The 27,838-nt window shown below is 50.0% G+C and overlaps 1 protein-coding gene across 3 annotated transcripts in view; it reads right to left on the bottom strand.

Annotated features, from left to right (window-relative positions):
• LOC143816822 (retinol dehydrogenase 7-like) overlaps positions 1 to 27,838 on the bottom strand; it is a 114,456-nt gene that overhangs the window by 61,550 nt on the left and 25,068 nt on the right. Inside the window, exon 1 of one of the 3 annotated variants that reach the window (XM_077297693.1) lies at positions 3,021 to 3,049. The exons of the other annotated variants lie outside the window; for them this stretch is intronic. The gene's annotated coding sequence lies outside the window, so the exon portion shown is untranslated. Of the gene's footprint in view, positions 1 to 3,020; positions 3,050 to 27,838 lie in introns of those variants that run through there. 3 annotated transcript variants of the gene reach the window in all.

Genomic DNA, 27,838 nt, shown 5'->3' on the forward strand with positions numbered 1-27,838 from the left:
GTCACCAAACCTCAGATAAGGGTGCGAATGAAAATGTACCAGATTCAAGCCATCTTAGAAGAGGTAATGAAGATGCTCCAGTTAGCAATCCTTGAGGAATCCAGGAGTGAGTGGACTAGTCCCATTGTACAGATTCTAAAGCCGGACGGATTGTTATGGTTCTGTAGCGATTTTTGGTAAAATTTGATACTCAGGTTGGATGAGCCGATTGAGAAACTGGGACAGGCTCAGTACTTCATGACACTAACCAAGGGTTACTGGCAGGTGCCTCTGACAGCCCAAGAAAAGTCAGCCTTTGTTACCCCTGAGGGTCTAACCCCGTGTTATCTTGCCTTTTAGGTTACATAGGGCCCCCACCACATTTCAGGTTGACTGACAGTGTTAGAACCCCATCAGAAGTATTCATCTGCATACGTAGATGATATTATCTATAGTAATGACTGGCATACCCACTTATCCCAGGTGCAAGCGGTAGAGCTGCGGGCTTGACAGTTTTCACTTAACCCTACAGTTAAAGGTTTGTACGTGGAAGTTTTTGGGTTTGGATTTCACATGTAGCAGAGCTGAATGTGCTGTGGACCTATGCTTGGCTGTGTGAAACTAACAGATCAGAGCCAGCCACATCGGCAACCACGATAGCACATGTGAGCCTCTCTGGTGCAAGTGCCAGCAGCACTGGACTTTTAGCTACAGTAAGTGTTTGTCTGCAAACCTGAGGTGAGCAGTTTCATGTGCGCAATATTTGGACAACGAACATTTTACTTAACTTGCCTAGTACTGTCTCACTAAATTTACTAGCAGAAGAGGCTGTTTCCCTACAGGGGCTTCAGAAGTGGAAATGAGAATTACCCTACTAGTATCAGGATATTTTTATAAATCAGAAATATAAGCATATCACCATTATTTATCACAGATGAATTGACATCGCTTTAAAGGGAATCTGAGTGCAGCATGATGTGGAGGCAGAGCCCCCAATTCCAGCAATGTATCACTTACTGGGATACTTGCAGACATTGATTAAAAAAAAACAAAAAAAAAAAAACACATGCATACAAAACTAAAGTGGTTTAGCTTCTGCTGATCAGTTCAGGGAATGCTGAACCCTGTCCACACCATTGATTGGCAGCTTTATGTATACACTGTACATGGGCAAGAGGCTGCCAATCAATGGAGGGACAAAAACAATTTTCTTCAAATTTACACTAAGCAGCCTAATAAGTGACACAGGAATCAGTCTTTGTCTATATTATGCTGCTCTCAGATTAAGTAGCAAAAATCTGGCAACAATCCTTTCCAGCTTCATAAGCTCCAGAGAAAACAGGGCCTCATTCCAAGTAACCTTCATGCACTTCTGATTGTGAGCAGATTCTCTGTGATGGTTGGATAAGGAGAGGAGAAGTGTTTAGCTATTCATAACACTACATCTAGAAATTGAACTTTCACAAGAAGGTAACTTAATCTGCCATTTTTGCTACAATATTCACAGTCATCTGTCAGCACCATGAGACATTCAGCCACATGACTAGTTTGGGTTAAAGCAAAACAAGGTTTATAATAACTTTCCACATTGAACTGGACACAATGTAATAGTGACTAAAGAGCAAAATTAAAGTACGGTAACTTCTGTGGAGGTATTAGTGATCAAAATGTGGCACCTAAACATTAAGGACAGGCAAAATACTGCCACTTACACACCAATCCCAGCCAGGTACACAAATATGGGCAGAAGGCGGCATGATCATACCCAGGCATGAATCACACACAGTCTGTCACTGCACAAATAGAGGCTAAATGACTGCCATGCACAATCTATTTCTGTAGTATGGGAGCAGCTAGAGAAACCCCAATGTAAATAGGGAAAGTTGTAATAAATGCAAGCAACTATTGTACCACCGAAAAAGAAAAATTGCTTTCATGCTAAAGAGTTTAAAAAAAAAAAAAAGAAAAAAAAAAAAAAAAAAAAAAAGTATATTTTGTTGAAAACAAGCAAACAGTAAAAATTCAAACAAACATAAGTAATGGGCAAAATAGTAAACCAGTGACATTTAAACCAGAGATGCGCAAATGTGCTCCTAACAATTTTTTTTTTTTTTTTTAACTGTTGCTATATTTGACACCTATACCTTCTTTTTTCCATCCTGTTTTTGTGCATGAACCTAATTGTCATCTTTGTCTCATTTGAGACCATGTCTGCATACAAGGTGCAGGCAAGATTGGGATGTGCAGTTACGCAGTAATTTGCCATTGTGCATTAACCATTTGATCTCCACTCCCATCTTATCCCACACTGGATATTACAGACATATGCACTAGCTCTATAATGCCATACAATTGGCCCATGCACAGAATGATTATACTCTGAGAATGGTTTCTCATTTGACACCATATATACACACACGGATTTATACAGCATTTCCAGCTCCTTCATCTCAGATTTAAAAGGTCACTAGTTCACTATTATTTTGCCCACTACTTGTATAACTGAATTTTTAAATATTTTTTCCTATAAAAATACACAGTTTTTACTCTTCAGCATGAGCATTTTATTAAAAAAAAATATTTCATAGAGTTGCCAAAGTTTTTTTTTATTTCAATTTCAGGCACTTTTTTTGGAGATTTTCTTACATATTAACTATTGTACCTAGTTGGACCACAACCCCGTACTGCATCATTGAATGCAACAGGGCTAACCACTCACAGTGCTGCGTCTACCTTCAGACATACCGAGCCTGTGGTGAATATTTAACATAGGCAAACAGTGGATTCCTTGAATAGAGAAAACACAAACTTACTATGAAAATATTACATTATACCCCTTATGTTGTATATACACACACATCTATATATAATAATCACATACAAACAGAAGGTAAAAGTAATAGAACACCAATTTAGATAGAAAAAAAAAAACCTTTGACTAAGGCTTAATGCATAATCAAGGAGCCCTTATCGGCATGGAGCCCTTATCGGCATGGAGCCCAACAAGCCAGCACAACTCTATTCCACCCCCATCAAATCACCTGGCAGTCCAGAAGGACAGGGAAAACACAGTGAGGCTGCTCAGTGGTAGGGCTATGTAGGCAGACAATTCATTTGACTAATTGCTATCACCTGTCCCATCATTTCAGGAGGAGAGATTATCCCATTCATTCTGCTGAAGGGTGACAATGAAAGAACTATTATGAAAAGTAACCCCTTAATGACTGATGATTCGTATTTTTACGGCTGTCATTAAACTGTCTTTATCCTCAGTGGCGTTTATTCAAGGCATTAATGATTAAGTGCATAGCACCCCCTGACAGGAGAAAATACCATGGGTGCTAGCTGTATATGATACCTTATACCAGAGGTGTCAAACTGCATTCCTCGAGGGCCGCCAACAGGTCATGTTTTTAGGATTTCCTTGTATTGCACAGGTGATAATTTAATCACCTGCACAGAATGATTCCAGCACCTTGTGGAATGCTAAGGAAATCCTGAAAACATGACCTGTTGGCGGCCCTCGAGGAATGCAGTTTGACACCTCTGCTGCATCAATCCTGATTCATTTGGGGATCGATTAGGAACAAGTAACTCCCTAAATGCTGCTGTCACTCCCACTTACAATAGCGGCATCTAAACGGGTAAAGAAGGGAGAGGGCTCCCTGTTTAACCCTACTGGAGCCCGCGATCACATAGTTGCCATCCTTACCCCAAGTCATCTGATGACCTAAGGCATGGGAGCCCATAGCAGAAGTCTTAATTTGGCCCTCCACCTGCAACACCACCCTCTTACCATGCACCAAAAAAATCAATATTTGTCAGCGTCACAGAAGAGCATATGTCACAACTTTGCAGCCCTTACAAAGCAATTTTACTCTTATTGAAACCCGTTAGTGCTCCCATGTAGTGATGAGCGAGCATACTCGTTGCTCGGGTTTTCCCGAGCACGCTTGGGTGATCTCAGAGTATTTGTAAGCACCCAGAGATTTAGTTTTTGTTGACGCAGCTGCATGATTTACAGCTGCTAGACAGCTTGAATACATGTGGGGATTTTCTATCAACCAGGCAACCCCCACATGCACTCAGGCTGGCTAGCAGCTGTAAATCATGCAGCTTCATCAACAAAAACTAAATCTCCGAGCAGTCACAAATACTCGGAGACCACCCTAGCGTGCTCGGGAAAATCCGAGCAACGAGTACACTCGCTCATCACTACTCCAATGCACTAAGAAACCCTTTTCATGGTCCCCATAAGGTATGATGACAAAAAAAGTTCCCTTTAAACAGAATTATACCCCCACAGTGAATTTCTGTACATTAGCCTCCATACACATGGTATGATGATGACCCAACAGTATCCCCTGCAGAGTGGGATACCTCCACAGTGACACCAACACAGACACAGTATGATGCCCTCAGTGAACCTAACACAGTATATTGACCTCCTAGTTTCTCACACACAGTATGATTGCCTCCACAGTCCATCACACATGGTAGGGTCGATCAAACACAGCACTCCATGCAGTATAAAGACCCTTCATACAGTATAATGGCCCCCACATAAATCTTCACACTGTATGACAGACACAACACAACCCCTACACAATGTACAATGACCAGCACACAGTATAAGAGAATCCCACACAGGTCTACATATGATATTATAGCCCTCCAAACAGTAACAGTATAATACCCCACACATAGCCCTCCACATGTAATAATGATCCATAATAGCCCTCCAAACAAAATAATGGCAACTATATAGCCTTCCAAACAGTTCAATGGACCCCACATATCCCTCCACACAATATAATGGCCTCCACATAGCCCTCTAAACAGTATAAATGCCCCCACATAGCTCTCCAAACAGTATAATGACCCCCATGCAGCCTTCCAAACAGTATAATGGCCACTAAAAAGTATAATAGGCCTAGTGTATGGGATTGAGAGTAAAGTGTCAGTCTTTGCTGATGACACCAAACTATGCAGGATATTAAAATCTGACCTTGACACTACAATATTACAAAATGATCTGAATAAGATGTCTGAATGGGCAAACACTTGCCAAATGAGGTTTAATGTAGATAAATGTAGAGTAATGCACCTAGGATGGAGTAATCTTATTGCTGCATATACATCAAATGGGAGTATACTCGGGACTACAGATCTGGAGAAGGACTTGGGTATTCTGGTTACAAGTAAGCTGAACAGCAGTACTCAGTGTCAAGCAGCAGCTGCAAAAGCAAACAAGATTTTAGGATGTATAAAAAGAGAGATAAAATCCCAAGGCATTGTTACCCCTTCGTAAATCACTGGTGAGGCCACATCTAGAATATGGAATCCAGTTTTGCGCTCCACATTTTATAAAGGATATTCAGAAGTCAGGTCAAAGATGGGCAACTAGATTATTACAAGGGATAGAAGGCCTATCATATGATGAGAGGTTGGAAATGTTGGGCTTGTTTAGCTTAGAAAAAAGACTCCTCAGAAGAGATTTCATTTACATGTATAAATACATGTGTGGTCAGTACAAAGGACTGACACAGTCCAAAGACCATACTAAGGACCAGGGGGCATTTATTACGAGTGGAAAAAAGGCGATTCCGGCAGCTATCCATGAAAGGGTTCTTTACAGTTAGAGCAGTCAGACTGTGGAATGCCTGACCATAAGAGGTAGTAATTGCAGTGTGAGGACTCAAGGAGTCGACCCACTGGACCATGACAACGATCCTCCCTCGGGCAAGCTGACCAGATGGACCGCCCCCTATACAGGGAGCGTTAGGGGCAGACCCGCGGGAGACTTTTGCCATGGCAGCTGGGAAACAAGGATGGACTAGAGAGCGAGACACGGACTGGACAGAGGAGGGGAACTGACAGGCGAGAGACAGGAGCACGAATACAGGACTGGCAGGTACGGCTGAGATACAGGAAAACACAGGACTGGCAGGTACAGCTGAGACACAGGAAAACACAGGACTGGCAGGTACGGCAGAAACACAAGGCAAACAGGACGGACACCAGGGACTGGATCTGAGGATAACAAAGAAAGAACCAAGTCAAGAAACAAGGTACACAGAAAGGAGTGCGGCCAAGACCACTTGCAATAACAAATGAGCATCAGGCACAGGGGAAAGGAAGAGGCAGGGTAATAAGGCGGCGCTGCGTGGCACTTCTGGTTTAGGAGACCTCCAAGGAACTAGGACAGAATGGAGGCACCAGAACGGAACTCAGAAATGTGCGCGCACAGCGCTGAACCCAGCATGCGCGCGCACCCGATGAACGGCAGAGTCTGGGAGCGAGCGCTGAGGAGAAGACGCTGCAGCAGTGGAGAAGCACCAGGATGCCGAGGACACGTGAGTATGGCAGGGCGCGGGGAGCGGCAGAGGCAGCGACGTGACAGTACCCCCACCTTTATGTCCCCTTAGTTTAAGGCTAGAAAGAAACCTAGCTAAAATTCGAGGAGCCTGAATGTTTTCTCGAGGCTCCCAGGACCTCTCCTCAGGACCAAAACCCTTCCAGTTGACCAAAAACAAAGTTCTACCTCTAAGTTTTTTCATGGCAAGAATGTCCTTAACCTCAAAGACATCATCCGTGAAAACAGGCGAAGGTGAATGACGAATCGAGGTATGAAACTGATTGAAAACCACTGGCTTTAGCAGAGACACATGAAAGGAATTGGGAATACGGAGAGAGGCGGGTAACTTAAGCTTGTAAGAGACATTATTAATGCGAGCCAAAACCTCGAAGGGTCCAATGTACCGGGGTCCCAGCTTATGTGAAGGGACTTTAAGGCGAATAAACTTAGAAGATACCCACACCATATCACCAGGATGATATAAAGGAGAATCGAAAAGCCTTTTATCCGCATGTCTCTTCATCCTATCCTGAGCTAGTTCGAGAGCGGACTTGGTCTCCTGCCAGACCCTGGAGAACTCTCTAGACAGAAGATGAGCCGCCGGTACAGCAGAGACAGGAGGAACCGGTAGAGGAAGACCAGGATGTTGACCGTAGATGATAAAAAATGGAGACTTGGTAGAAGCTTTGCTGGTATGGTTATTATAGGCAAACTGAAGAGGTCTCCTCTCTCTGGCGACTGCGTGAGAACGCTCCTGGAAGTGTAAATCAATGCGACTCGCCAAAGAAATAAAATCATCCAATGAAGTAGGTGTGTCTCGCCCCGCCAGCTCATCTTTAATCCGAGAAGACAGACCTCGCCAAAAAGCTCCTACCAAAGCCTCATTGTTCCAGCCCAGATCTGAGGACAGCGTACGGAAACGAATGGCGTACTGACCAACCGAAAGAGTACCCTGATGAAGGTTGAAAAGGGACTCAGTAGTAGAGACCAAATGACCAGGTTCATCGAATACCTTGCGAAAGGTATCTCAGAAGGGGGTGAGTTGGGAAACTAGAGGATCGACACGCTCCCAGAGAGGATTCACCCAGGCCAAAGCCTTGTCCTCCAAATGGGAAACTACAAAAGCTACCTTAGCTCGGTCGGTAGGGTATAGTAATGGTGACAATTCAAAATGTAACTGGCACTGGTTAAGAAACCCGCAACATAATTTAGGATCCCCTCCATACCGAGGAGGTCTGGGTAGACGGGGCGAGGATTGCGGAGCAGAAGCCTGGACGGGAGTAGAGGCAGCATTCTGAAGAGAGAGAAGCCGGTTGACTACTGAGACCATATAGTTGAGAATATGAGACTGAGTGTCCCGTTGTTGGCCGAGCTCCTGCTGAAGAGCGGCCAACTGAGAGGCGTTACCAGGATCAGAGGACTGTAAGGCCGCGAGACGAGACTCCATATTCTTTAAAAAGGACATGATCCTAGTCCGGTTCTCCCGTAGGAAAAGTAACTCCTTTTGGGTAGCGGAGACACCAGTGGGGTCCATGGCCTGATGCTACTGTGAGGACTCAAGGAGTGGACCCACTGGACCGTGACAACGATCCTCCCTCAGGCGAGCTGACCAGATGGACCGCCCCCTATACAGGGAGCGTTAGGGGCAGACCCGCGGGAGACTATTGCCACGGCAGCTGGGAGACAAGGATAGACTAGAGAGCAAGTCACGAACTGGGCGGAGGAGGGGAACTGACAGGCGGGAGACAGGAGCACGAACACAGGACTGGCAGGTACGGCTGAGATACAGGAAAACACAAGACTGGCAGGTACGGCTGAAACACAGGAAAACACAGGACTGGCAGGTACGGCAGAAACACAAGGCAAAAAGGACGGACACCAAGGACTGGATCTGAGGATAACAAAGAAAGAACCAAGTCAAGAAACAAGGTACACAGAAAGGAGTGCGGCCAAGACCACTTGCAATAACAAATGAGCATCAGGCACAGGGGAAAGGAAGAGGCAGGGTAATAAGGCGGCGCTGCGTGGCACTTCCGGTTTAGGAGACCTCCAAGGAAATAGAGAGGACAGAAAGGAGGCTCCAGAACGGAACTCAGAAATGTGCGCGCACAGCGCTGAACCCAGTGTGCGCGTGCACCCGACGAGCGGCAGAGACCGGGAGCGAGCGCTGAGGGGAAGACGCTGCAGCAGTGGAGACGCGCCGGGACGCCGAGGACATGTGAGTATGGCAGGGCGCGGGGAGCGGCAAGAGCAGCGACGTGACAGGCAGACACTATGACAGCTTTTAAAAAAGGGCTGGATAATTTCCTCGATACCCATAACATTGTGGGTTATAGTTAAATAAGTGGCAAATGTACAATTGGTAGAGAAAGGTTAAACTTGATGGACCTAGGGTTTTTTTCAAGCTATATAACTATGTAACACATAGAAGTACAAATAGTATAACAGCCCCATACATACCCCTCAAAATAAATTAATGGCCCACACATAGCCCTCCAAACAGTATAATGACCCCAACAATGTACACATTGATTTAAAAAATTTAAATAAAATAAAAAATACTTCTCCCTGTTCCCCCAGTGCTCTGGTTTCTGCAGTGTGTGGTCTGAAGTCCTGCTCAGCGGGCATGTCAGCATGCTCATCTCGGGGGGCTCATGGCAGTGACGTTATATGCAGTCTGCGACTGGCACTCTGACGTCAACTGCCTGCCTCTGATAGGCCGGTGGCCATTTTAATATCCTTGCGGGATGTGAAACAGCAAGTGGTCTCCAGGGGTCTGGGACAGAGGACATAGGTGCCCAGAAAGGGAAACATAGGGGCCCAAGATAGGGGAAAACCTGTGCACATAATGGGGGACATAGCGACCTATGATGGGGAACATAGTTTTTAGAATGGTGTCACACTTGGGTATTTTCTATCATATAGACCCCTCAAAATTACTTCAAATGAGATGTGGTCCCTAAAAAAAAATGGTGTTGTAAAAATGAGAAATTGCTGGTCAATTTTTAACCCTTATAACTCCCTAACAAAAAAAAAATGTTGGTTCCAAAATTGTGCTGATGTAAAGTAGACATGTGGGAAATGTTACTTATTAAGTATTTTGTGTGTCGTATCTCTGCGATTTAATTGTATAAAAATTCAAATTTGGAAAATTGCGAAATTTTCAAAATTTTCGCCAAATTTCCATTTTTTTCACAAATAAACGAAGGTAATATCAAAGAAATTTTACGTCTCATGAAGTACAATATGTCACGAGAAAACAATGTCAGAATCACCGGGATCCGTTGAAGCGTTCCAGAGTTATAACCTCAGAAAGGGACAGTGGTCAGAATTGTAAAAATTGGCCCGGTCATTAACGTGCAAACCACCCTTGGGGGTATAGCGGTTAAAGGAGCCTAAGATGGGAGACATTATTATAGAAAAGGACCCAGGACGGAGGACATTTTTTAATAATGTCCCAATCCTGTGATAAAGAGGACCAGGTTTTGAGACATTGTTAAATAAAGTGGCCAGGATGATGGAAATCATTAAAATAAAGTGGGCCAGGATGGGGAAATTATTACAGCAAGCGGCCCAGCATGGGGGATATTATTAAATAAAAGGGACCGGTATGGGGGAAATGATTAAATAAGGGGGCCGAGGATGGAGGACATTATTACATAATGGGGCCAAGGACAGAGGACATTATCCCCATCCTGTAATAAAGCGACCCTGGATGGTGAACATTATGAAATAAAGGAGCCTACAATGAGGAACATTATTAAATAAAGTGGCCCAGGATGGAGGCATTACTAAATGAAGGGCCCAGGATGGGGGACATTATCAAATAAAGTGGCCAGAATGGGAAATATTCTTAGGCATTATTAGGGGCCAAGTATGGGAGCATTATTACAGCAAGTGGCCCAGTATGGGGGATATCATTACTAGGGTTGAGCGAAACGGATCGTTCATTTTCATAAGTCGCCGACTTTTGGCAAAGTCGGCGTCTCATGAAACAGAGCCAATCCCTGTGTGGGGTCTGCCATGCGGTACGCGACTTTCGCGCCAAAGTCGCGTTTCAATGACGCTAAAAGCGCCATTTCTCAGCCAATGAAGGTGGACGCAGAGTGTGGGCAGCGTGATGACATAGTTCTCAGTCTCCACCATCTTAGAGAAGGGCATTGCAGTGATTGGCTTGCTTTCTGCGGCGTCACAGGGGCTATAAAGGGGCGTTCCCGCCGACTGCCATCTTACTGCTGCTGATCTGAGCGTAGGGAGAGGTTGCTGCAGCTTCTTCGGAAGCAGGGATAGTGATAGGCAGGGTACATAAAGCTACAAACCGCTTGTGCTGTAGCGATTTCCACTGTCCAACACCACCTTTTGTTTGCAGGGACAGTGGAAGCTACATTTTTTTTTCCTCAGCGCTGTAGCTCATTGGGCTGCACTAGAAGGCTCCCTGACCCTGATAGCTGCGTTGCTGTGCCTGTGTGTACGCCGCTGTGCAAACCAACTGCTTTTTTCAAAACACAAATCCTGTTTTTCCTTCCTTTCTGCACAGCTATCTTGTGTGTTTGTCCACACTTTTGTGTGCAGCAGTCCTTTTTATAGCTGCCTGCCATACTTTTCTGAGATAACTGCAGGGAGATAAATATTGGCAAGTCTGCCTCCGTGCCATTGCTGTGTGTGGTATCTGTCTCTCATTGTGTGCCACCGAAAACACTGTGTAATACTTGGCTATTTTTTTTTTTTTTTGCTAAATTCTCCCTTTTCCCAAAAAAAAATTAGTGGGAGATAAATATTGGCAAGTCTGCCTCCGTGCCATTGCTGTGTGTGGCATCTGTCTGTCATTGTGTGTCACCGAAAACACTGTGTAATACTTGGCCATTTTTTTTTTTTGGGGGGGTACATTCTCCCTTTTCCAAAAAAAAAATTAGTGGGAGATAAATATTGGCAAGTCTGCCTCCATGCCATTGCTGTGTGTGGTATCTGTCTCTCATTGTGTGCCACTGAAAACACTGTGTAATACTTGGCAATTTTTTTTTTGGGGGGGTACATTCTCCCTTTTCCAGAAAAAAAATTAGTGGGAGATAAATATTGGCAAGTCTGCCTCCGTGCCATTGCTGTGTGTGGCATCTGTCTGTCATTGTGTGGCACCGAAAACACTGTGTAATACTTGGCCATTTTTTTTTTGGGGGGGGGTACATTCTCCCTTTTCCAAAAATAAAATCAGTGGGAGATAAATATTGGCAAGTCTGCCTCCGTGCCATTGCTGTGTGTGGCATCTGTCTGTCATTGTGTGGCACCGAAAACACTGTGTAATACTTGCCCATTTTTTTGGGGGGGGGGTACATTCTCCCTTTTCCAAAAAAAAAATTAGTGGGAGATAAATATTGGCAAGTCTGCCTCCGTGCCATTGCTGTGTGTGGCATCTGTCTGTCATTGTGTGGCACCGAAAACACTGTGTAATACTTGGCCATTTTTTTTTGGGGGGGGGTACATTCTCCCTTTTCCAAAAAAAAAATTAGTGGGAGATAAATATTGGCAAGTCTGCCTCCGTGCCATTGCTGTGTGTGGCATCTGTCTGTCATTGTGTGGCACCGAAAACACTGTGTAATACTTGGCCATTTTTTTTTTTTTGGGGGGGTACATTCTCCCTTTTCCCAAAAAAAAATTAGTGGGAGATAAATATTGGCAAGTCTGCCTCCGTGCCATTGCTGTGCGTGGTATCTGTCTCTCATTGTGTGCCACCGAAAACACTGTGTAATACTTGGCCATTTTTTTTTTTTAGGGTAAATTCTCCCAGAAAAAAAAAAAAAATAGTGGGAGATTAAGATTGGCATTTCTGCTTGAGTGCTGGTCCTGTGTGTGCCATCTGTCTCAAATATTTGGGGCACAGAAAACCTAGTGTGTAACATTGGGCCTGATTTTCCTTTCAGTGTCAGGCACCTATAAAGGTATATATAAATCCTACAGAAGTTTGAGTTCACCTGATAAGTTGCTTTACAGTAACAAATAGCGTTACTTTGGTTACGTTTTGCAAACAATGAGGAAGTCTAGTGGAAGAGGTCGTGGCCGTGGGCGGTCATTGTCAGCTGGTAATGATGGTAGTGGTGGTGGAGCATCAGGTGGTCGTGGTAAAAGCAGTACAGCACCTAAGTCTCGAGTTGTTGAGCCAGGTTCGTTGTCTGGCTACACAAGGCCTCGAACGCTCTCTTTTCTGGGAGTAGGAAAACCACTTTTGAAGCCGGAGCAGGAGGAACAAGTATTGGCTTTCATTGCTGACTCTGCCTCTAACTCTTTCGCCTCCTCCTCGGAAAGTGCCAAATGTCAGAGCAGTGCATCGTCAGTGGATGCTCCCGGTCAGGAACAAGTCGCTTCCTTGTGTCCTTCACTAAAAACAACAGTGAAGGATGCGTCAGTCGACACAACAGGTTACTCCATGGAGCTCTTTACACATACCGTTCCTGGGTTACACAGTGAAACAGTTAACAGGCTATGCCCATTAGAAGTTGAATCGGACATGGAGTGCACAGATGCACAGCCACAGCCAGATTACTATGCTGTTCCTTTGACTCAGACCAGAACATTGCCCTCGCAGTGTACTGAGGCAGAATCAAAACCAGCGGAGACTATGGTGCTCCGTCACGAACGCAATACCACCGGCTTACACGGTGACACAGACGAAGTTGCACACAACATAGAAGAGGAGGTCATAGATGACCCAGTTGTGGACCCCGATTGGCAGCCATTGGGGGAACAGGGTGCAGGCGGCAGTAGTTCTGAAGCGGAGGAGGAGGAGCCGCCGCAGGCATCAACATCACAACAGGTTCCATCTACCGGGCCCGTATCTGGCCAAAAACGCGTGGCAAAACCTAAACCAGTTGGAGGACAGCGTGGCCATCCGGTTAAAGAAGCTCAGTCTGCAATGCCTGAAAAGGTATCCGATAGTAGAAAGAGTGCAGTCTGGCATTTTTTTAAACAACATCCAAATGATCAGCGCAAAGTCATCTGTCAAAAATGTTCAACTACCTTAAGCAGAGGGCAGAATCTTAAAAGTCTAAATACAAGTTGCATGCATAGACATTTATCCACCATGCATTTGCAAGCCTGGACTAACTACCAAACGTCCCTAAAGGTTGCAGCACCCTTGGCCAATGAAGCTAGTCAGCAACGCTACATCCCTTCCCTCCCTGTAAGCCGACCATTTCCCACACCACCTGCAGTATCTGTGCAGCTTTCGTCGCCAGGCCAAAGCAGTCAGGGAATCACCAGGTTAGTAGTAGGAAACACTGCATGTAGGGCACCGGCAAGAATACCATCTCCAACCCTCTCTCACTCACCCATGTCCACCGCTAGTTCCACGATCTCCAGCTCTCCAGTCCAGCTCACCCTACATGAGACTCTTGTTAGGAAAAGGAAGTACTCATCCTCGCATCCGCGTACACAGGGTTTGAACGCCCACATTGCTAGACTAATCTCATTAGAGATGATGCCCTACCGGTTAGTTGAAAGCGAAGCTTTCAAAGCGCTGATGGACTACGCTGTACCACGCTACGAGCTACCCAGTTGGCACTTCTTTTCTAGAAAAGCCATCCCAGCCCTCCAACAGCATGTTAAAGACCGCATCGTCCATGCACTCAGGCAGTCTGTGACTACAAAGGTGCACCTGACAACAGATGCATGGACCAGTAGGCATGGCCAGGGACGTTACGTGTCCATCACGGCACACTGGGTGAATGTGGTGGATGCAGGGTCCACAGGGGACAGCAATATTGGGACAGTTCTGCCTAGCCCACGGTCAAGGAAAGAGTTGGCTGTAGGCGTTCGCCCCCCCCTCCTCCTCTTCCTCCTCCTCCTGAAGAAGCGAGAGCTCGTCCACAGACCGCAGTCACACATCCACTCCATCCGCAGCTGCCACTGTTGCACACCAGGTGTGCCATTATGGGACAGCTAGTGGCAAGCGTCAGCAGGCTGTATTGGCAATGAAGTGTTTGGGCGACAACAGACACACCGTGGAAGTTCTGTCCGAGTTCTTGCAGAAAGAAACTCAGTCATGGCTGGGCACTGTACATCTTGAGGCAGGCAAGGTAGTGAGTGATAACGGAAGGAATTTCATGGCTGCCATAGCCCTTTCCCAACTGAAACACATTCCTTGCCTGGCTCACACCTTAAACCTGGTGGTGCAGTGCTTCCTGAAAAGTTATCCGGGGTTACCCGACCTGCTCCTCAAAGTGCGCAGACTTTGCTCGCATATCCGCCGTTCGCCTGTACACTCCAGCCGTATGCAGAACTATCAGCGTTCTTTGAACCTTCCTCAGCATCGCCTAATCATCGACGTTGCAACAAGGTGGAACTCCACACTGCACATGCTTCAGAGAGTGTGCGAACAGAGGCGTGCTGTTATGTATTTGTGGGAGGATACACGGGCAGGCAGTTGGATGGCAGACATGGAGTTGTCAGGTGTGCAGTGGTCGAAGCTACAAGACCTGTGTCAAGTCCTTCAGTGTTTTGAGGAATGCACATGGCTGGTTAGTGCAGACAATGCAATAATAAGCATGAGCATCCCCCTAATGCGTCTGCTGATGCAAAGTTTGACGCACATAAAGGAGCAGGCGTCTGCAGCCGAGGAAGAGGAAAGCCTGGATGACAGTCAGCCATTGTCTGGTCAGGGCCGTGTAGAGGACGCGGTAGCAGGCGAAGAGGAGGAGGAGGACGAGGAGGATGATGGGGATGAGTACTTTTTTACTGAGGAAGCTTCTCCTGGGCCAACAGAAATTAGTGGCGTTGCAAGGCCGGGTTCTGTTTTTGTAAGGGAGACAAGTGACGTAGATTTGCCTGTAACTGCCCCTCAAACCAGCACAACCGCAGATTTGCCAACTGGAACTTTGGCCCACATGGCGGATTATGCCTTACGTATCCTCAAAAAGGACCCACGCATTATTAAAATGATGAGCGATGACGATTACTGGTTGGCCTGCATCCTTGACCCTCGCTATAAAGGCAAATTGCAAAATATTATGCCACATGAGAACCTCGAACAAATATTAGCAACGAGTGTTGAGTGATACCTTCCGATATCGGAAAGTATCGGTATCGGAAAGTATCGTCCGATACCGTCAAAGTATCGGATCTAATCCGATACCGATACCCGATCCCAATGCAAGTCAATGGGACGAAAATATCGGAATTAAAATAAACCCTTTATAAACTTGTAGGTTCATTCTACATGAAGGAAAACAACTAAGAATAATGTAGGATGTATTGGGGGACGTGGCGGAGACATTAAAGGCACAGAGGTTTAGCCCAATCTAATAGAATAGCAGGATTTTGTTTTGTTTTTTTTGACGTTCGGCGTTAGAAAGATTTTGACTATGTTAATTTTTTTTTTATTTTGTCAGATATTGATGTTTCACTACTTCCACGCCCTTCACCTTCTTTTTTACTTCTCCCACACTTTCTTCTTCATTATCCTCATCATCAGCTTCTTTGACATCAACTTCTTCACCTTATTCATCTTCTTCTTCATCTTCTACCTATTATTTTTTTTGTTACATTGTTCATATTCTTTTTATTTTACTATTATCTTCTTCATATTCTACTTCTTCATCATATTCTTATTTGTGACAGGCATTCCCGTAGTTGTTATCTATAAAAGTTTGAAGATTACACCTTCCGTTCTGCCTGTCACAAAACAGTTACATTTGTCCGCGTTCAGTTTGGCCTGCAGCATCAGGCTTTATCCAGGGGCACCACGAGGAGGAACGGACTCACCCCCATACACTGCTTAGTCTTCTTCTGCTTATAATTTAGATAATATCTTTTGCTCTGATATTTAGTGTTATGCTTAATGTTCTTCTGCTCTTTGTTCTGCAGCCTCTTGTTCTTCTGCTTCTCGGTCTTCCAGGTCGTCGTCGTCTCCAGGGTCGTCGTCTCCGGGGTCGTCGTCATCGGGGTGGTCTTCAGGGTCATCGTCTCCAGGGTCGTCGTCATCATGGTGGTTGTCATCTCTGGTGTCGTCGTCATCTTAGGGGTGGTCTTCCGGGTCATCGTGTTTCGTCTCTTGAACTTGGAAATGTAGTAGAAGGTACAAGAAGGCTGAGAAAATGCCGAGAAACAGCTGATGGAACTGGAACTCGGATGGCTACCCGAAGGTCCAAGAGCCAATGGAACTACCGAGGACCAGCTGACGTTACTGGAACCCGGTTACTAAGCAGGAGGTACCCGTGCCTGAAAGCACTACCAAGGACCACCTGACGTTGGTGGAACTCGGATACCCAGAGGGAGGCACCTAAGCCAAAGGCTCTGCCCGGAACCAGCTGACGGTACTGGAACCAGGATGGGGAGCAGAAGGTACAAGAGCAAAAGACACTGCCGAGAACCAGCTGATGGTGCTGGAACCCGGATGGGTAGCCGAAGGTCCAAGAGCCAATGGAACTACCGAGGACCAGCTGACGTTACTGGAACCCGGTTACTAAGCAGGAGGTACCCGTGCCTGAAAGCACTACCAAGGACCACCTGACGTTGGTGGAACTCGGATACCCAGAGGGAGGCACCTAAGCCAAAGGCTCTGCCCGGAACCAGCTGACGGTACTGGAACCAGGATGGGGAGCAGAAGGTACAAGAGCAAAAGACACTGCCGAGAACCAGCTGACGGTACTGGAACCCGGATGGGTAGCCGAAGGTCCAAGAGCCAATGGAACGACCGAGGACCAGCTGACGTTACTGGAACCCGGTTACTAAGCAGTAGGTACCCGTGCCTGAAAGCACTACCAAGGACCACCTGACATTGGTGGAACTCGGATACCCAGAGGGAGGCACCTAAGCCAAACGCTCTGCCCGGAACCAGCTGACGGTGCTGGAACCAGGATGGGGACCTATTCAAGCTTGTCTTCCTAGAGCCCCAACTAGCAGTGTTGGAGCAAAGGGTCAGCAGGAGGAGGAGAGGGAGCAGAGTGTAGGCCGAAGCCTGCACTGGCGGCAGCTTTGGGTCTGTTGTGTCTGCGTGGCAGTTGCAGGACACGTTGCTGGCTGCACAGCAGGGGAACAGCTGGCAGTGCTGAACCCCACTGACACATTGGCTGGTGTTTTTCTCTGTGCAGCTAGCAGTACCGGGCCCCAACTGGCGGTGTTAGAGCCCAGGGTCAGCAGGAGGAGGAGAGGGAGCAGAGTGTAGGCCGAAGCCTGCACTGGCGGCAGCTTTGGGTCTGTTGTGTCTGCGTGGCAGTTGCAGGACACGTTGCCGGCTGCACAGCAGGGGAACAGCTGGCGGTGCTGAACCCCACTGACACATTGGCTGGTGTTTTTCTCTGTGCAGCTAGCAGTACCGGGCCCCAACTGGCGGTGTTGGAGCCCGGGCTCTGCAGGGGGAGCAGAGTGTAGGCCGAAGCCTAATTGAACCAATTTCAAAGGTAACCTTTAACCCCCCCTCAGGTGTTACAAAGTAGAAGAGCCACAGCTTATGCAGCAGTAGTGCTGCACAAGTCAAAGGTTGCTCTTTTAATTTTTCTCCTTGCACACGCTGAATGAAACACGTATAACATTTAGCCCTTTATACAGTCAAACTGTGTTGGAGGCGCGAGTTCCCTTCGTAATGAGACGCAGCACAGATGTCAAGAATCCCACCTTGGTGCTGGGTGCAGCCTCCTGAGCATTGTTATTTGCTGTACAGGAGTCTGCGCTGTCGTGTTATCCCCTGGCCTAGCGCTGTTAGCGCTGCCCATCTTCTGACATCATTTAATGTCGGCCGGTGCGGTTCGCGATGACCATGAATCCCAGCCCCGCAGTGTCTTAACATTGTTAAAACACTGCGGGTCTGGGATTCATGGCCTGGCGCAGCACATATGTTCGCCTCTCACACTCGGGTCCTTACACCCGCTTCAGACTGTGCGGCGTCAGCTGATCCCTTATCGCATGCCACGGCCATGAAGCCGCACAGTCTGAAGAAGGCGGAAGGAGATGAGGGACAGGCGAACTGATGCACTGCTCATGCCCATCAATCACACCCTCGCAGTCCCAAAAAATAAGACACCGAGGGGCGTTGTGTGGGTCACGGCGGCCGCAGAGGCGCAGGCAGCCAAACAATGATGCCAGAAGACGGGCAGCGCTACCAAGGGGGTTGCAGCGTGTCATTACAAAGGAAAGTCACACCTCCGGGACGGTTAAATGGTCACACAGAGGACACATTTTAGACGTGTTTTCAGTTCCACATGTGCGAGGAGAATACGTTTATGAGCCACCTTGCACACATGCAGCATTACTGCTGTACAAGGTGGCTGTAAAACATACAAACGCCTGGGGGAGGGGGGACAGGTTCCCTTCAATTTCAGTTCTTGTGTCTGCGTGGCTTTTGCAGGACACGATGCCGGCTACACAGCAGGGGAACAGCTGGCGGTGCTGAATCCCACTGACACATTGGCTGGTGTTTTTCTCTGTGCAGCTAGCAGTACCGGGCCCCAACTGGCGGTGTTAGAGCCCAGGGTCAGCAGGAGGAGGAGAGGGAGCAGAGTGTAGGCCGAAGCCTGCACTGGCGGCAGCTTTGGGTCTGTTGTGTCTGCGTGGCAGTTGCAGGACACGTTGCCGGCTGCACAGCAGGGGAACAGCTGGCGGTGCTGAACCCCACTGACACATTGGCTGGTGTTTTTCTCTGTGCAGCTAGCAGTACCGGGCCCCAACTGGCGGTGTTGGTGCCCGGGCTCTGCAGGGGGAGCAGAGTGTAGGCCGAAGCCTAATTGAACCAATTTCAAAGGTAACCTTTAACCCCCCCTCAGGTGTTACAAAGTAGAAGAGCCACAGCTTATGCAGCAGTAGTGCTGCACAAGTCAAAGGTTGCTCTTTTAATTTTTCTCCTTGCACACGCTGAATGAAACACGTATAACATTTAGCCCTTTATACAGTCAAACTGTGTTGGAGGCGCGAGTTCCCTTCGTAATGAGACGCAGCACAGATGTCAAGAATCCCACCTTGGTGCTGGGTGCAGCCTCCTGAGCGTTGTTATTTGCTGTACAGGAGTCTGCGCTGTCGTGTTATCCCCTGGCCTAGCGCTGTTAGCGCTGCCCATCTTCTGACATCATTTAATGTCGGCCGGTGCGGTTCGCGATGACCATGAATCCCAGCCCCGCAGTGTCTTAACATTGTTAAAACACTGCGGGGCTGGGATTCATGGCCTGGCGCAGCACATATGTTCGCCTCTCACACTCGGGTCCTTACACCCGCTTCAGACTGTGCGGCGTCAGCTGATCCCTTATCGCATGCCACGGCCATGAAGCCGCACAGTCTGAAGAAGGCGGAAGGAGATGAGGGACAGGCGAAGAAATGCACCGTTCATGCCCATCAATCACACCCTCGCAGTCCAAATAAATAAGACACCGAGGGGCGTTGTGTGGGGCAAGGCGGCCGCAGAGGCGCAGGCAGCCAAACAATGATGCCAGAAGACGGGCAGCGCTACCAAGGAGCTTGTTGCGTGTCAATACAAAGGAAAATCACACCTGAGGGACGTTTTAATGGTCGCAGAGGACTCATTTTAGACGTGTTCAGTTCAACATGGGCAAGGAGAATAAGTTTCTGAGCCACCTTGCACACATGCAGCATTACTGTCGTACAAGGTGGCTGTAAAACGTAAAAACGCCTGGGGGAGGGGGGACAGGTTTCCTTCAATTTCAGTTCTTGTGTCTGCGTGGCTGTTGCAGGACACATTGCCGGCTACACAGCAGGGGAACAGCTGGCGGTGCTGAACCCCACTGACACATTGGCTGGTGTTTGGCTCTGTGCAGCTAGCACATCTGGGCCCCAACTGGCGGTGTTAGAGCCCAGGGTCAGCAGGAGGAGGAGAGGGAGCAGAGTGTAGGCCGAAGCCTGCACTGGTGCAAGTTGAAAGGGAAACTTTAACCCCCCCCCAGGCGTTTGTAGCTGAAAGAGCCATCGTGTACAGCACTAATGCAGGAAAAGGTAAACTTAGCTCTTTTAATTATGGTCCTTGCACATGCTGAACCTAACACTTATGAAAAGTGTCCCCTCCTACCGTGATACCGTCCGGTTGGTGGAACTTTCCTTTGTGATGTGACGCAGCACAGCCGTCATTCTTACCCCCTTGGCGCCGTGCGCCGCCTCCTCAGCGTTGTTTGAATCAGTCCCGGAGCCTGCGCTGTTAGGTTAGCCCTTGGCCATGCACACATTTTGCGCTGCCCGTCTTCTGACATCATTTGGTGTCAGGCTGGCTGCGCCTGTGCGGCCGCGCTGGACGAGATCCCGCCTCGCAGTATCGTCTAATGTAATCCCACCGCGGGCCTGGGATCCGTGGCCATGCGCAGTGCATATCCTCACCTTTCACTCCCCTCCCTACGGCTTCTTCAGACAGTGCGGTGTCACGGCCGTGGCATGCTATTAGGGACCAGCTGACACCGCACAGTCTGAAGAAGCCGTAGGGAGATGAGTGAGAGGTGGAGGTTCAGATATGCACTGCGCATGTCCATGGCTCTCAGGCCCCCAGTGGGATTAAATCAGAAGACACTATGAGGCGGGATCTCGTCCAGCGCGGCCGCACAGGCACAGCCAGCCTGACACCAAATGATGTCAGAAGACGGGCAGCGCAAAATGTGTGCATGGCCAAGGGCTAACCTAACAGCGCAGGCTCCGGGACTGATTCAAACAACGCTGAGGAGGCGGCGCACGGCGCCAAGGGGGTAAGAATGACGGCTGTGCTGCGTCACATCACAAAGGAAAGTTCCACCAACCGGACGGTATCACGGTAGGAGGGGACACTTTTCATAAGTGTTAGGTTCAGCATGTGCAAGGACCACCACGAAAAGAGGCACTTTTTCCCTTTGCATCATTACTGCTGCACAAGGTGGTTCCTTCAGTAACAAACGCCTGGGGGGGGGGGGGGACAGGTTCCCTTAAATTTAACTTGTTGTGCCTGCATGGCGGTCGCAGTACACGTTGCCGTATACACAGCAGGGGAACAGCTGGCGGTGCTGAACCCCACTAACACATTGGCGAGGTGTTTGGCTCTGTGCGGACAGCACTTCTGGACAGCAACTAGCGGTGTTGGAGCCCAGGGACAGGAGGGGGAGGAGGAGGTGGAGGAGATAGGAGGGATTGCCACACACACAGCAGGGGAACAGCTGACGTTACTGAACCCCAATAACAGAGGAGGGACTGTTGGGACTGTGCGGACAGCACTTCTGGACGGCAACTAGCGGTGTTGGAGCCCAGGGACAGGAGGAGGAGGAGGAGGTGGAGGAGATGGGAGGGATTGCCACACACACAGCTGGGGAACAACTGACGTTACTGAACCCCAATAACAGAGGAGGGACTGTTGGGACTGTGCGGACAGCACTTCTAGACGGCAACTAGCGGTGTTGGAGCCCAGGGACAGGAGGGGGAGGAGGAGGTGGAGGAGATAGGAGGGATTGCCACACACACAGCTGGGGAACAGCTGACGTTACTGAACTCCAATAACAGAGGATGGACTGTTGGGACTGTGCGGACAGCACTTCTGGACGGCAACTAGCGGTGTTGGAGCCCAGGGACAGGAGGAGGAGGAGGAGGTGGAGGAGATAGGAGGGATTGCCACACACACAGCTGGGGAACAGCTGACGTTACTGAACCCCAAGAACAGAGGAGGGACTGTTGGGACTGTGCGGTCAGCACTTCTGGACGGCAACTAGCGGTGTTGGAGCCCAGGGACAGGAGGGGGAGGAGGAGGTGGAGGAGATAGGAGGGATTGCCACACACACAGCAGGGGAACAGCTGACGTTACTGAACCCCAATAACAGAGGAGGGACTGTTGGGACTGTGCGGACAGCACTTCTGGACGGCAACTAGCGGTGTTGGAGCCCAGGGACAGGAGGAGGAGGAGGAGGTGGAGGAGATGGGAGGGATTGCCACACACACAGCTGGGGAACAACTGACGTTACTGAACCCCAATAACAGAGGAGGGACTGTTGGGACTGTGCGGACAGCACTTCTAGACGGCAACTAGCGGTGTTGGAGCCCAGGGACAGGAGGGGGAGGAGGAGGTGGAGGAGATAGGAGGGATTGCCACACACACAGCTGGGGAACAGCTGACGTTACTGAACTCCAATAACAGAGGATGGACTGTTGGGACTGTGCGGACAGCACTTCTGGACGGCAACTAGCGGTGTTGGAGCCCAGGGACAGGAGGAGGAGGAGGAGGTGGAGGAGATAGGAGGGATTGCCACACACACAGCTGGGGAACAGCTGACGTTACTGAACCCCAAGAACAGAGGAGGGACTGTTGGGACTGTGCGGTCAGCACTTCTGGACGGCAACTAGCGGTGTTGGAGCCCAGGGACAGGAGGGGGAGGAGGAGGTGGAGGAGATAGGAGGGATTGCCACACACACAGCAGGGGAACAGCTGACGTTACTGAACCCCAATAACAGAGGAGGGACTGTTGGGACTGTGCGGACAGCACTTCTGGACGGCAACTAGCGGTGTTGGAGCCCAGGGACAGGAGGAGGAGGAGGAGGTGGAGGAGATAGGAGGGATTGACACACACACAGCAGGGGTACAGCTGACGTTACTGAACTCCAATAACAGAGGCGGGACTGTTGGGACTGTGCGGACAGCACTTCTGGATGGCAACTAGCGGTGTTGGAGCCCAGGGACAGGAGGGGGAGGAGGAGGTGGAGGAGATAGGAGGGATTGCCACACACACAGCAGGGGAACAGCTGACATTACTGAACCCCAATAACAGAGGAGGGACTGTTGGGACTGTGCGGACAGCACTTCTGGACGGCAACTAGCGGTGTTGGAGCCCAGGGACAGGAGGGGGAGGAGGAGGTGGAGGAGATAGGAGGGATTGCCACACACACAGCTGGGGAACAGCTGACGTTACTGAACCCCAATAACAGAGGAGGGACTGTTGGGACTGTGCGGTCAGCACTTCTGGACGGCAACTAGCGGTGTTGGAGCCCAGGGACAGGAGGGGGAGGAGGAGGTGGAGGAGATAGGAGGGATTGCCACACACACAGCTGGGGAACAGCTGACGTTACTGAACCCCAATAACAGAGGAGGGACTGTTGGGACTGTGCGGACAGCACTTCTGGACGGCAACTAGCGGTGTTGGAGCCCAGGGACAGGAGGGGGAGGAGGAGGTGGAGGAGATAGGAGGGATTGCCACACACACAGCTGGGGAACAGCTGACGTTACTGAACCCCAATAACAGAGGAGGGACTGTTGGGACTGTGCGGACAGCACTTCTGGACGGCAACTAGCGGTGTTGGAGCCCAGGGACAGGAGGGGGAGGAGGAGGTGGAGGAGATAGGAGGGATTGCCACACACACAGCTGGGGAACAGCTGACGTTACTGAACCCCAATAACAGAGGAGGGACTGTTGGGACTGTGCGGACAGCACTTCTGGACGGCAACTAGCGGTGTTGGAGCCCAGGGACAGGAGGGGGAGGAGGAGGTGGAGGAGATAGGAGGGATTGCCACACACACAGCTGGGGAACAGCTGACGTTACTGAACCCCAATAACAGAGGAGGGACTGTTGGGACTGTGCGGACAGCACTTCTGGACAGCAACTAGCGGTGTTGGAGCCCAGGGACAGGAGGGGGAGGAGGAGGTGGAGGAGATAGGAGGGATTGCCACACACACAGCTGGGGAACAGCTGACGTTACTGAACCCCAATAACAGAGGAGGGACTGTTGGGACTGTGCGGACAGCACTTCTGGACGGCAACTAGCGGTGTTGGAGCCCAGGGACAGGAGGGGGAGGAGGAGGTGGAGGAGATAGGAGGGATTGCCACACACACAGCTGGGGAACAGCTGACGTTACTGAACCCCAATAACAGAGGAGGGACTGTTGGGACTGTGCGGACAGCACTTCTGGATGACAACTAGCGGTGTTGGAGCCCAGGGACAGGAGGGGGAGGAGGAGGTGGAGGAGATAGGAGGGATTGCCACACACACAGCTGGGGAACAGCTGACGTTACTGAACCCCAATAACAGAGGAGGGACTGTTGGGACTGTGCGGACAGCACTTCTGGACGGCAACTAGCGGTGTTGGAGCCCAGGGACAGGAGGAGGAGGAGGAGGTGGAGGAGATAGGAGGGATTGCCACACACACAGCTGGGGAACAGCTGACGTTACTGAACCCCAATAACAGAGGAGGGACTGTTGGGACTGTGCGGTCAGCACTTATGGACGGCAACTAGCGGTGTTGGAGCCCAGGGACAGGAGGGGGAGGAGGAGGTGGAGGAGATAGGAGGGATTGCCACACACACAGCAGGGGAACAGCTGACGTTACTGAACCCCAATAACAGAGGAGGGACTGTTGGGACTGTGCGGACAGCACTTCTGGATGGCAACTAGCGGTGTTGGAGCCCAGGGACAGGAGGGGGAGGAGGAGGTGGAGGAGATAGGAGGGATTGCCACACACACAGCAGGGGTACAGCTGACGTTACTGAACTCCAATAACAGAGGCGGGACTGTTGGGACTGTGCGGACAGCACTTCTGGATGGCAACTAGCGGTGTTGGAGCCCAGGGACAGGAGGGGGAGGAGGAGGTGGAGGAGATAGGAGGGATTGCCACACACACAGCAGGGGAACAGCTGACGTTACTGAACCCCAATAACAGAGGAGGGACTGTTGGGACTGTGCGGACAGCACTTCTGGACGGCAACTAGCGGTGTTGGATCCCAGGGACAGGAGGGGGAGGAGGAGGTGGAGGAGATAGGAGGGATTGCCACACACACAGCTGGGGAACAGCTGACGTTACTGAACCCCAATAACAGAGGAGGGACTGTTGGGACTGTGCGGACAGCACTTCTGGACGGCAACTAGCGGTGTTGGAGCCCAGGGACAGGAGGGGGAGGAGGAGGTGGAGGAGATAGGAGGGATTGCCACACACACAGCTGGGGAACAGCTGACGTTACTGAACCCCAATAACAGAGGAGGGACTGTTGGGACTGTGCGGACAGCACTTCTGGATGGCAACTAGCGGTGTTGGAGCCCAGGGACAGGAGGGGGAGGAGGAGGTGGAGGAGATAGGAGGGATTGCCACACACACAGCTGGGGAACAGCTGACGTTACTGAACCCCAATAACAGAGGAGGGACTGTTGGGACTGTGCGGACAGCACTTCTGGACGGCAACTAGCGGTGTTGGAGCCCAGGGACAGGAGGGGGAGGAGGAGGTGGAGGAGATAGGAGGGATTGCCACACACACAGCTGGGGAACAGCTGACGTTACTGAACCCCAATAACAGAGGAGGGACTGTTGGGACTGTGCGGACAGCACTTCTGGACGGCAACTAGCGGTGTTGGAGCCCAGGGACAGGAGGGGGAGGAGGAGGTGGAGGAGATAGGAGGGATTGCCACACACACAGCTGGGGAACAGCTGACGTTACTGAACCCCAATAACAGAGGAGGGACTGTTGGGACTGTGCGGACAGCACTTCTGGATGGCAACTAGCGGTGTTGGAGCCCAGGGACAGGAGGGGGAGGAGGAGGTGGAGGAGATAGGAGGGATTGCCACACACACAGCTGGGGAACAGCTGACGTTACTGAACCCCAATAACAGAGGAGGGACTGTTGGGACTGTGCGGACAGCACTTCTGGACGGCAACTAGCGGTGTTGGAGCCCAGGGACAGGAGGGGGAGGAGGAGGTGGAGGAGATAGGAGGGATTGCCACACACAGCTGGGGAACAGCTGACGTTACTGAACCCCAATAACAGAGGAGGGACTGTTGGGACTGTGCGGAGAGCACTTCTGGATGACAACTAGCGGTGTTGGAGCCCAGGGACAGGAGGGGGAGGAGGAGGTGGAGGAGATAGGAGGGATTGCCACACACACAGCTGGGGAACAGCTGACGTTACTGAACCCCAATAACAGAGGAGGGACTGTTGGGACTGTGCGGACAGCACTTCTGGATGGCAACTAGCGGTGTTGGAGCCCAGGGACAGGAGGGGGAGGAGGAGGTGGAGGAGATAGGAGGGATTGCCACACACACAGCTGGGGAACAGCAGACGTTACTGAACCCCAATAACAGAGGAGCGACTGTTGGGACTGTGCGTACAGCACTACCAGGCAACAACTAGCGGTGTTGGAGCCCAGGGACAGCAGGAGAAGCAGAGGAACACAATGTAGGCCGAAGCCTGATTGGAGAAAGTCGAAAGGGAACCTTTAACCCCCCCCCAAGGCGTTTGTAGCTGAAAGAGCCAGCTTGTGCAGCACAAAAGATGCAAAAGGAAAAGGTGGCTCTTCTCATGATGCTCCTTGCAAACACAGAACTAAACACTTATAAAATGTGTCCCCTGAAACCGTGAGACCGTCCCGGAGGTGGGACTTTCCTTCATAATATGACACAGCACACTTGTCATTCCTACCTCCTTGGCGCCGTTCCCCGGCTCCTCAGCGTTGTTTGATTCCGTCCAGGAGCATGCGCTGTTGTGTTATCCCTTGGCCAGGCACACTTAGCGCTGCCCATCTTCTGACATCATTTTGTGTCAGGCTGGCTGCGCCTGTGCGGCCGCGCTGGCCGAGAGCCCGCCTCGCAGTGTCGTCTAATGTAATCCCACCGCGGGCCTGAGATCCGTGGCCATGCGCAGTGCATATCCTCGCCTCTCACTCCCCTCCCTACAGCTTCTTCAGACTGTGCGGCGTCACGGCCGTGGCATGCTATTAGGGATCAGCTGATGGCGCACAGTCTGAAGAAGGCATAGGGAGATGAGTGAGAGGCGGAGGTTCAGATATGCACTGCGCATGTCCATGGATCTCAGGCCCCCAGTGGGATTAAATCAGAAGACACTGCGAGGCGGGCTCTCGGCCAGCGCGGACGCACAGGCGCAGCCAGCCTGACACCAAATGATGTCAGAAGATGGGCAGCGTTAAGTGTGCCTGGCCAAGGGATAACATAACAGCGCAGGCTCCGGGACGGAATCAAACAACACTGAGGAGCCGGTGGTAGGAATGACGGCTGTGCTGCGTCATATTACGAAGGAAAGTCCCACCTCCGGGACGGTTTTACGGTATCAGTGGACACATTTTATAAGTGTTAAGTTCTGCGTGTGCAAGGAGCTAAACAAAAATAGCTACCTTTTCCTTGTGCAGCATTACTGCTGCACAAGGTGGCTCTTTCAGTAACAAACGCCTTGGGGGGGGGACAGGTTCCCTTACATTTCAGTTGTTGTGTCAGCGTGGCGGTCGCAGGACACATTGCCGGCTACACAGCTGGGGATCAGCTGACGTTACTGAAACCCAATAACACTGGGTCGTATGTTTTGACTGTGCAGATGGCACTTCTGAGCCTCAACTGGCGGTGTTGGAGCCCAGGAATTAAAGTTCAGGTGGTAGAAAGATGAACACAACAGGAGACCTGGATACTGTAGACAGTGACCTAATTATTTAATCAGGAAGAGGAGTGGCAAATTCCTGCGAGATCCAGGCCTTGTTCATTTTCAGGAAAGTAAGCCGGTCAACGTTATCGGAGGATAGTCGCATGCGACGGTCAGTTAGTACACCACCTGCAGCACTAAAGACACGTTCTGATAATACACTGGCC

Source organism: Ranitomeya variabilis, chromosome 3 (genome assembly GCF_051348905.1).
Source record: "Ranitomeya variabilis isolate aRanVar5 chromosome 3, aRanVar5.hap1, whole genome shotgun sequence".
NCBI lineage: Eukaryota > Metazoa > Chordata > Amphibia > Anura > Dendrobatidae > Ranitomeya > Ranitomeya variabilis.